General features: G+C 40.3%; 1 non-coding gene across 1 annotated transcript; it reads left to right on the forward strand.

Annotated features, from left to right (window-relative positions):
• The first annotated feature begins 205 nt into the window (after positions 1-205).
• On the forward strand, positions 206-339 carry LOC131274133 (small nucleolar RNA SNORA9). Its single transcript, XR_009181345.1, has one exon. It is a non-coding gene; the product is annotated as a small nucleolar RNA SNORA9 (small nucleolar RNA).
• Positions 340-10,291: the final 9,952 nt, after the last annotated feature.

Raw genomic sequence — 10,291 nt, forward strand, 5'->3', positions numbered from 1 at the left:
GCATCTGCAAAGATCCTATTTCTAAATAAGGCCAAATTCACAGTATGGGGAGGTTCACACTTCAGTATACCCTTTCAGGGGACACAATTCATCCCATGACACCTGGTTTTACTTGTTGGGTCCTGGAGGTTCTGGTTTCAGAATGTTGCTTTCTGAAGAGAAGCTGATGTCAGGTTCATAGATGAATTACAAAAGGACGAGGGGCTTGCAAGCCTCCAGTGTGCTTGGGTCTGCAGTGACCCTGTGCCTTCCTACAGTGCTTGTGAGAACAGGTTTGAAATGGTTTGAGGCCTTGCTCTGCTCCATCTACAGAGCAAGGTAATAGAAATTCAGATAGTGGCTTGCCCCCTCCCGAATCTCGTATACTGGGCATCTTGTCTGCACTGTCTAATATTGCAGCCACCTGGCCATGTGTGGCTTGTTTACCAGAAAGTAAAATTTAAGATTCAGATTTTCAGAGGCTCTGAGTCTACAGGATGTTCAATTAGAGAAACAAAGACTAAGTTTTTACTGAAGAGCTGAATGCCTAAGGAACTAGGGGAGGGTGAATGCAGCACGAGCTGAATTTAATGGAAGAGCATTGGAGAGTCAGGTGAGAATGTCTGCTGAGTACCCATCTTGTGTCAAACCTGCTGACACTCAGCTTAGTATCAATGTTGAGGAATAGTTGTAGCTCCAGAACAGTATGGGAGCAGAGACTGAGCATGTTGGACCTCAGCAGGGTTCCTGTTGGAGACAAATCTCGGCTGTGATGTCTTCCCACCATGGTTCTCGGCACTTTGGTGTCTTCCATTCCCCTGGTGTTTGAGCAGCAAAATTCCCATAATACCAGAGCTGGAAGATCCTTGAAAGCCTGTGCCTTCGGTGCCCATCAGGCTGTTCCATGGAATCTGTGCAGTGATGAGGAAGTTGATGTGTCTCAAGAAGTTGGGCACCTGCCTATCACATAGGAGACCCCAGATTTGGTCCTGGTGCCTCATAAAGAAGACAGCAAGCTGATGGAATAAGATGATGCAATGAGGAAACACAGTGGGAGACATAACAAGCAACAAACGGGGATGGATCAAGCAGTTGGGCACCTCGTTCCTACATGGGAGGTCCCAGGTTCAGTTCCCAGTGTCTCCTAAAAAGAAAAGAAGAGGAGCAGATAGTGTGAGTGCAAACAACAGGGAGGGGGAGGTAAATTACCTCCCCAAAAAGTCATTGGAATTTCTGATTCTTGGAGTAACACTGGTGGGTAGAGTGTCCAGCTGAGACTTAAGCCTTGGGTGGGGTGGGAGTGGTTGAATAAAGGTGGTTTTATATCTGTGGGGTGAAAAAGAAAGAGGGGAGCCCTTAATTGTTGAATGTGGCTCCCAGGGATGTGTGAGTAAGTTTATGTAATTTGAAGGGAAGGTATTTAGCCTTTCTGAATTCTATTCAGACCTTCTAAGTTTAAAAAATGTGATAATAGAGAATATTCTTAAGAGGAAGGATAGCAAGTGGTCTCCCTATCCAGCTTTCCCACCACCGTGCTTTCCCACCCACTGCTCTAGGTTGGACGAGGGAAAGGAAAAAGAGTAGAAAAACTGGATTATCAGTTGTTCGAGGGAAGGATTGCTGCCTTAGGTGTCTCTGTACTTCCTTAAGAGTGTTTGCTGAGAGCAAACTCAGTGAGTGTTAGCTGGATGGGTGGGAGAAGGAGAGGGGAAGCTCGGTGCCTGCACAGAATTGGGAGGAGAATCAGAGTGGGTTTGACCTGCTCCCCCACCCCACCCCAATACGTGACGTTTCATACGTGGGCCCCCAGCGCTGTCCTTCGTGCCCTGCTGAAGCCTGCGCCCTTCTGTTTCCATACCTGGTGACCCTCACTAGGGGGTGGAGGCGGGGAAGGAGCACGTCTGACCTCGTGGTCTGTGGAGCCCCGTTATTGCTGGAAGGAGAGCAGTGGGGGCTTCAGAGGGTGGAATTAGGCAGGAGGGATTTGACCCCTGCCCACCGTTTACCAGCTGTACGTCCTCCACCTGTTACTTATTCTTCTCAGCCTTTCTTACCTGTAAAATGGGTCTTAGACATTCCTCTAGATGAACTTATTTTGAAATATAATATACATACAGAAAAGTGTGCAAGTCGTAATCGTACAGCTCTCACAAAGCAGCACTGCACAAACGGAGGGCAGAATAGTGCCGAGCTCCAGACCCTCTTCTTGGCCCTCCCAGTCATCCCCCCACCCCACCTGATGCAAGAGGACCCCATCCCAATGTCTAACTTCATTTTACTTCCCTCTGTTTTTGAATTTCGTATGGATAGAAACATATAAGTATATACCTTTTGCATTTGGTTTCTTCTGCTTAGCATCATGTTTATAAGATCCATCTACATTGTTGGGTGTAGTTGTGGTTTGTTGAGTCTCCTTACTGAGCAGAGTTCCAATGTGTAAGTATAGCACAAGGTAATTAACCCTTTCACTATTGTAGACATTTCAGTTATTTCCAGTTTTTGAACACCATTGCATATATATTTTTTTGGTGGACAGGTGTTAGGAGGGGAACGATTCCATCTAGGAGTGGAACTGCTGGATTATGGAATATGACCAGCTCTGAGCTGTATAGAACCTGCCTGAGAGTTTAATGTTCATTTTTAACCTCACAGGGTTGTGAGGATTAAAGTGCTCATTTGGGTGCTTGGCACACAGAAGGCCCCCAATACACTGTTAAAAATGTAACCAAGGCTTAACACTCCATTAATTTGAAGTACCATAGTGGACTTAAACATTTTCTTATTGCTTGTTTATTTAAGTGGTTTCTGTTTTCTTTCTTTCTTTTTTTTTTTTTTTAAATATAACACTGGAGGGAACGACTCTTCTTATAGCTGTTTCCTTCTAAAAACTTGCTTTGTGTTAAGTTCTCAGGAGAGGTTTACCTGGATCAAGGTTATGTGACTGAGAATTGCCACCCTGGAAAGACCAATGGGTTCCCTGAAAAGGGGAAAGCAAAATGCACAGCGAATGGACACAGAGAAGAGACAGCAAAAGAAAAAGGAGCAAGCCGCAAGGGGGGAAAAATTTCTTTAAAAAGTAAAATAAGTAAAAGTAAACGATCTCTTCTTGTTCACTAGGTGCGGTAAAGTTAGCATGCAGCTCTAAGGTAAGGTCAGCAGATGGCAGTGTTGCATAAATAATCAAGTTAACCTGAGCCTGAAAGGTCTTGGGTGGGTTATTGTGCACTCTAGGTAACAAAAGTAGTGACATTACAGGCTAGGACAGATTTTACTACTTCTAGACAAAAGGTCATGGAAGATTTGCAGAACAAAGATACAGATAAATCTTAATTTATTTTTAAAATTGAAAATGATGTCAAAAATCTTAACATTTTTGTTAAGACTTGTAACATTTTGTGTGATCTATGTATCTTTTTTAAAAAGGTAATAATAAAGAAAGAATATTTGAATAAAAAACATTTTTTAAAGAATCTAGGTGGAAGTGTAAAATAAAACAAACCTCCACAAACTTATAAACTTATTACATCTGTATAATCTTTTTAAAAAATATTTATTTTTCCCCTTCCCCTCCTCCCACCCTGCTCTTTTTGATGTCTGTGTCCATTCACTATGTGATCTTCTGTACATATCTCTTTTTTTTTTTTTTTTTTTTTTTTGTCTTCTCTACTCATTTTCTCTCCTCTAGGATTAACAGGAATTTGATCCTGGAGTCCCCTGATGTGGAGACAGTTTCCCTGTCAATTGTGCCACCTCAGTTCCCAATCTCGGCTGCATTTCACCTTGAATCTCCCTTTCATCTCTCTTTTTATGCATCATCATTTGCTCCGTGACTCATTTGGGTGGGCACCAGCTCACCATGGGGGCACTCACATGGGCACTGGCTCGCCACACAGGCACACTTTCTCTTCTTCCTTTGTCACCAGGAGGCAGCAGGGATTGAACCCAGGTCCTCCCATATGGTAGGCAGAAGCTCCATCACTTGGTCCACATCCACTTTCCTGTATAATCTTTTGACCTTCCCCAAACCTCATCTCATTTATCTGTATTTTGACAGCATTGTCATACATTTATACATTTATTTGCAGAATTTTAACAATTTTGAACTTTGCTCTAAAAATTACATTATGAAGTTTCCTATACTATTCTGTAGTTCTCTTGATCACCATTATTATTTTGTGCAGTTGAATCTATAGTAAGAACTGTATATTTTAAGAGGTTTTCTGAGTATATCAGTAAGGAGTCCAAGAGGTTTCTAAAATTTGTACACAACTTAGTCTTGCTTACCTTGCTTTTATAACTTTCTCCTTTCCTCCATAATTTAAAAAGTTATGATGGAATTATTAAATAAGCATGAAAAGAGGAAAACCAAATTGAAATTAAAATATGCTTATAAAAACCCTTATAAATTGCAGTTCATCATAATTAAAAACTTCTGTTCTTCAAAAGATACAGTTAAGAAAATAAAAAGATATGACATACACAGGAAGAAAATATTGACAAAACATAAACATGATAGAAGAATGGTGAGCTGAATATATAAAAAACTTTTAAATTTTTAATTTTTATTTAATTGTCTTTTAAAAAAAAATACATAGATCACAAAAAATGTTACATTAAAAAACATGAAGTTCCCTTATACCCCACAACCCACTCTCCCCACTCCTCCCACTCCTCAACAACCTCTTTCATCATTGTGGCACATTCATTGCATTTGATGAATACATTTTGAAGCACTGCTACACCAATGGTTTATAGTTTACATTGTAGTTTGCACTCTCCCCCAGTCCATTCAGTGGGTTATGGCAGTATATATAATGTCCTGCATCTGTCCCTGCAATATCATTTAGGACAACTCCAAGTCCTGAAAAATGTCCCTCCCTCATACCTCTTCTTCAGTCTCCCTGCCTTCAGAAACTCCCATGGCCACGGTCTCCACATCAATGATACAATTTCTTCCATTGCTAGAGTCACACTTGTTCTATAGTAGAATACCAATAAGTCCACTCTAATCCATATTTTACTCCTCAATCCTGTGGACCCTGGGATGGTGATGTACACTCCACCTTTATATTGAGATGTGGCTTAGATCCCACATGGCTGATGGATGTGAGTCTCCTGCTTGCAGTTGTAGACACTCTTGGTTCCCTGGTGTGGTAGTTGACCATCTTCACCTCCTTGTTTGCTGACCTGGGTAAGTCCAGTGACTGGAAAGTAGGTGTTGCTGAGGCTCAGGGCCCAGCTGGCACATTGCCATTCCAGAGATTCAAGTCTCCTGAGTATACACCAACCCCAATGCCAACCACAGGTTCAGTAAAAGTGACAGAAGATGTATGTATAGACAGGTCACATTTGAGTCCAACTCCATCACACTCAGGAGCACAAATTCCAAAGTAGGGCCCACTGGCAAGGCACTGAACTCCAGAGCCATCTGCCATGACCATAGAACCTGTGTGTCTCTGTAGACCTCAGGAGCACCAGTACCTGGGGTTGTATCTATTTTGGCTGTCTCTGGGATCCTGCTGAGATGTGCTTCAGTCTGAGCCCACTGATGACATCCTGACTCATTTTGAAGGCTCTTATCCATATAAACTAATTTGTCTTTACCATTTGCTCCTTTTATTCAAGGTCTTTTCCTAATTGAATCACCAGTTGGTGATTGGTAGTAATCCCTCAGCACCAGGGAGGTCCATTCTTAGGAGTCATGTCCCACACTGGGGGGAAGGTAACACATTTACATGCTGAGTTTGGCTTAGAGAGCATCCATGTTTGAGCAACATGGAGGCTCTCAGGAGGTAACTCTTAGGCAGCCTGCATCTCTAGGCCTAGTTGAAATTTCAAGCACACAGGCTCATAAGCATAGTCATCAGTATCAAGTGCCCGTCATTGGTCCATCCTTCTTCACTGGCATTTGCCCTTGCACTTGGTGGATTGTTGCTGTTCCATTGGGGAATGTGACAGAGCTCCCCTGGGTAGGAACTCAGCACTCCCTCAGTTGACGTGTGTAACTCTACCTACTATGACAATACCCAATGAATATCTGAACATTTTTATATACATTATATACATGCCCTGGGGAACTTCCTCCCACCCATGTGTCCTCCATCAATGACACCCCATGCGGGTGTGCCTCCTCTGTCACAGTTGAACTCTCTGTGATCCAAAACTTCTTAAAAAATGAAGCTTAATATATTTCCAAATTCAATTAGTAGGAAAATGAAATAGTAATGATAGGTTTAATGATTAGAAATAGAATATATACTGATTTAGAATAACTGAAATAAAGTAAAAAATAAATTGGGGTATTAAAAATGAAAAATATCATAAAACTTTGTTTTGACCTTTTGCCTTTCATCACTGTAATAAGTGTTGCCCTTTATTTACTGTGGCAAGGAAATCTCTTCCATTCCTTCCTCAGTGTCTACATCTTTTTTTTTTATTTTAAATGTTGCATTCAAAAAGTATAAGAAACTCTTAATAAGTAAAGAAACAACTCAATAAACACTAGGAAAAACTTTGAATGGGAACGTCATTGAAGAAGGTTCCAATAATCTGACAATACCAGGCTGAGCAATTGGCATAGTCATGCATTACAGAAGGGATGTAAAATGGCACAGCTGTTTGGGAAACTGTTGAATCTTTCTTACAGATTTATGCATATACCTGCATTAGGACTCAGCAATCCCACTCCTAGGTATTTCATGCCCAAATGAATTGAAGCCGTATGTTTGCACAAAACCTGCACACACATCTTTACAGCAATCATAATCATTAAAAATTGGAAACAGTCCAAATGTCTTGAAACTGGTAAATAAATAAGCAAACTGTGGTAAATCTTCACAATGGAATACTATTTAGCACTAAAAAGGAGTGATGTGTGGATACATGCAACAAGTTGGACAAATCTCAAATGCATTATATAATGAAAGAAGTGGACTTGAAAGACTTCACACAGCATGGTTCAATTTATATAGCATTCTGGATGAGCCAAAACTATTGGACTATAAACAGCCTCATTATTGCCAGGGAAGGGAATGAGGGAAGGTTGACTACAAATTAGCATAAGGGATTTTTTTAAGTTTATAGAACTATTCTACATCTTGAATGTTTTGTGGTTATACAACTATGCTTTGGACCAAACTCACAGAAGTATACATACAAAGGGTGATTTTGCTGTACGTAAATTTTTCCTCAGTAAACTTTACTTAAAAAGAAAAAAAACAAAAACTAGTGTTGACATTGAATATAAAATCTGGCTCAGAGCTTCCTGAAAGCCAATGAAAGCAGCTAAATATAAACATACAGACCTCTCATCCTGGGGGGAAAATCCAGTTTCTAATGTGACTAAGTTTTCCTAGTTTTCAAGACAGGAAGAAAATTCCTGTCTTGAGGGTATTACATGTAAGACATTAGATGGTGAATTGCATAGTATTCTAAATAAAAGTTTCACTGAAAAGACAAAAAAAAATAATTTCATATGCCATTTCTCTATATCAAATATTGTGAATAGATTGTGAAATAGTATAGAAAAATTACTTACCATTTTGCCTGCGAATCTTATAAGAGCTTAATACATAATAATTTTTCTTAGACCCAGTTAGGGGAAGCATAGTTACATAGATGGTTGAGAAGCAACAAATCTTCCAAATTATTATCCTTCACACAGCAGCCGTAGCAATCTTAATGTAAAAAAACACTCTTTTTTTTTTGTTAATTCAGTTACTCTGCTCTGAATTCTTCAAAGGTTGCTCAATGCATGTAGAGTAGAATCCAGACTCTTTGTCAAGGTCTCAGAGGTCCACATCAGTGGTTCTCAGCCTTGGTTGCGGTGAATCAAGTCTCCTGGGGAGCTGTGGAAACTACCGATGCTGGGATCTTGCCCCCAGAGAGTCTGATGACCCCTAGTACATGGTGACTGGGCCTTGGATTTTCATGAACTCTTTACTTCATTCTAAATCTGTTGATAAGCTGACCACTTTACAGTCCAACCTTGTTTCTTTCCATGCCTCCACTCCCTGCCCTGCTTGTCTTCCTTCCTGATCTTTAAATGTGCTGAGCCCTTTCTCATCTCCTAACCTAGTGCTTCTGCACTCATGAGTCAAATGCTACCAACCCTTCAGTGTTGAGTTCAAATTCCATCTCTATTAGGAATCTGGGCCCTTGTCAGAATCCAGGACCCTCTTTCATATCAGGAATCTGGGGCTTTTGAGGTTGGGCACTTTCATTATCAGAATTTTGCATCATCTTTTGTAGTTGGAAATCTCTGCCTCCTCATATGTAAATTAGACATCAATCACAGGTGTAATTTGGTCTCCACAGTGAAGGTGTCAGTCTCAGGAACTCAGAAGTCATCCATACTCTTTGGAATTGCCTTATCCAAGGGAGGGACTAGGGTGAGATATGCAAGATAGTGTTGTCCATAGTGGTATTGCCAGGTCACATGGCAAATGTATGTTTAGCTTTAGGAACTGCAAGCCCTCCATAGCAGCTGCACCTGTCTACAATCCTGCCACAGCAAATAAGCATTCCTATTTCTCAACATCTTTCCCAATACTTAAAGTTTCCTGTGTTTGTTTTCAGTGTCCATTCTAATAGGTATTAAATGATGTCTCATAGTAGTTTTGATTTGCATTTCCCTAATTGCTAGTGATGTTGAACATCTTTTCATCTGTATTTACTCCTTAGAAAAAGTCTATTCAGGTCTTTTGTCCATTTTTTAATTGGTTCATTTGACTTTTTATTGTGGAGTTATAGGATCTTTTTGTATATTCTACATGGGTATTAAACCCTTGTCGGATATATGATTTCAAAATATTTTCTTCCATTGATTAGGTTACTTTTCACCCCCTTGAGAATGTCCTATGTATTGAAAGAATGCTTAATTTTGAGGTGGTCCCATTTATATATATTTTTTCCTTTTTGTTTTTCATGTTTTGGGTGTGAGGTATAACAATCCATCTCCTGCTACCAAATCTTGAAATTGTTTTCCAACATTGTCTTTCAGAATTTTGATAGTCCTAGCTCTTATGTGTAGGTCTTTGATATAATTTTGAGTTCTTATACAGCAAGTGAGATAGGGATTCTCTTTCATTCTTTTGCTTATGGGTATCTAGTTCTCCCAGTGCCATCTGTTGAAAAGACTGTTCTGTCCCATGAAAGTGGATTTGGTAGGCTTGTAAAAAATCAGTTGACCATATCGGTGAGTATCTGTTCCTGAACTCTCAGTTCATTTACATTGATTAGTGTGTCTGTCTTTCTATTACATGTTGTTTTGACCACTGTAGCTTTATAATATGCTTTAAAGTAAGGAAGCATGAGTCCTCCAAATTTGCACTTCTTTTTTATGGGTGCTTTTGGCTATTCAGGTCTCCTTTCCCTTCCAAATAAATTTAATAATTGACTTTTCTATTTTTGTAAAGTATGCCATTGGAATTTTAATTGAGGTGGTGTTGACTCTATAAATATGGGAATTTGTCTTCCTGAGTATGGTGGAGTTGGACTCAGATGTGACCTTTCTACACATGCCTCTTCTCTCTTTCTTACAGAATCTGTCGTGGTGCTGGGGTTAGTGTTTACCCAGCGGAGACTTGAATTTCTGGACTGGCCATGGGCAGCTAGGCCCTGAGGCTCAGCAGTGTTGCAACTCCTACTCTCCGGTTTGTTGCACTTACACACGTCAGCTAACAGGGAGGTGAAAATGGTCAACCACCACACCAGGGAACCGAGAGTGCCTACAACTGCAAGCAGGAGAATCGCATCCATCATTCCTGTGGGATATAAGCCCCTCTTGATGTAGAGGTAGAGTGTACATCACCATCCCAGGGTCCACAGAATGGACGAATAAAATATGGATTAGAGTGAACTTACTGGCATTCAACTATAAAGCTATTGTGATTAGTAATGGAAGAAACTGTAGCACTGATGTGGAGAAAGTGGCTCCAGTAGTTGCTGAGGTTAGGGAGAGCGAAGAAGAGATGAGATGTGGGAGCATTTTCAGTACTTGGAGTTGTCCTAAATGATACTGCAGGGACAGATGCTGGACATTATATATCCTGTCATAACCCACTGAATGGACTGGTGGAGATTGTAAACTACAATGCAAACTGTTATCCATATGGTGCAGCAGTGCTCCAAAATGTATTCACCAAATGCAATGAATGTACCACAATGATGAAAGAGGCTGTTGATGTGGGAGGAGTGGGGATGGGGGGTGGGAACATATTTTTTAATGTAACATTTTTTTGTGATCTGTGTATCTTTAAAAAATAAAATTTAATAAAAAATAAAAAATAACAAAAAGTAAATTTGGATGGAA

The sequence above is a fragment of the Dasypus novemcinctus genome, chromosome 17 (genome assembly GCF_030445035.2).
Source record: "Dasypus novemcinctus isolate mDasNov1 chromosome 17, mDasNov1.1.hap2, whole genome shotgun sequence".
Lineage (NCBI taxonomy): Eukaryota > Metazoa > Chordata > Mammalia > Cingulata > Dasypodidae > Dasypus > Dasypus novemcinctus.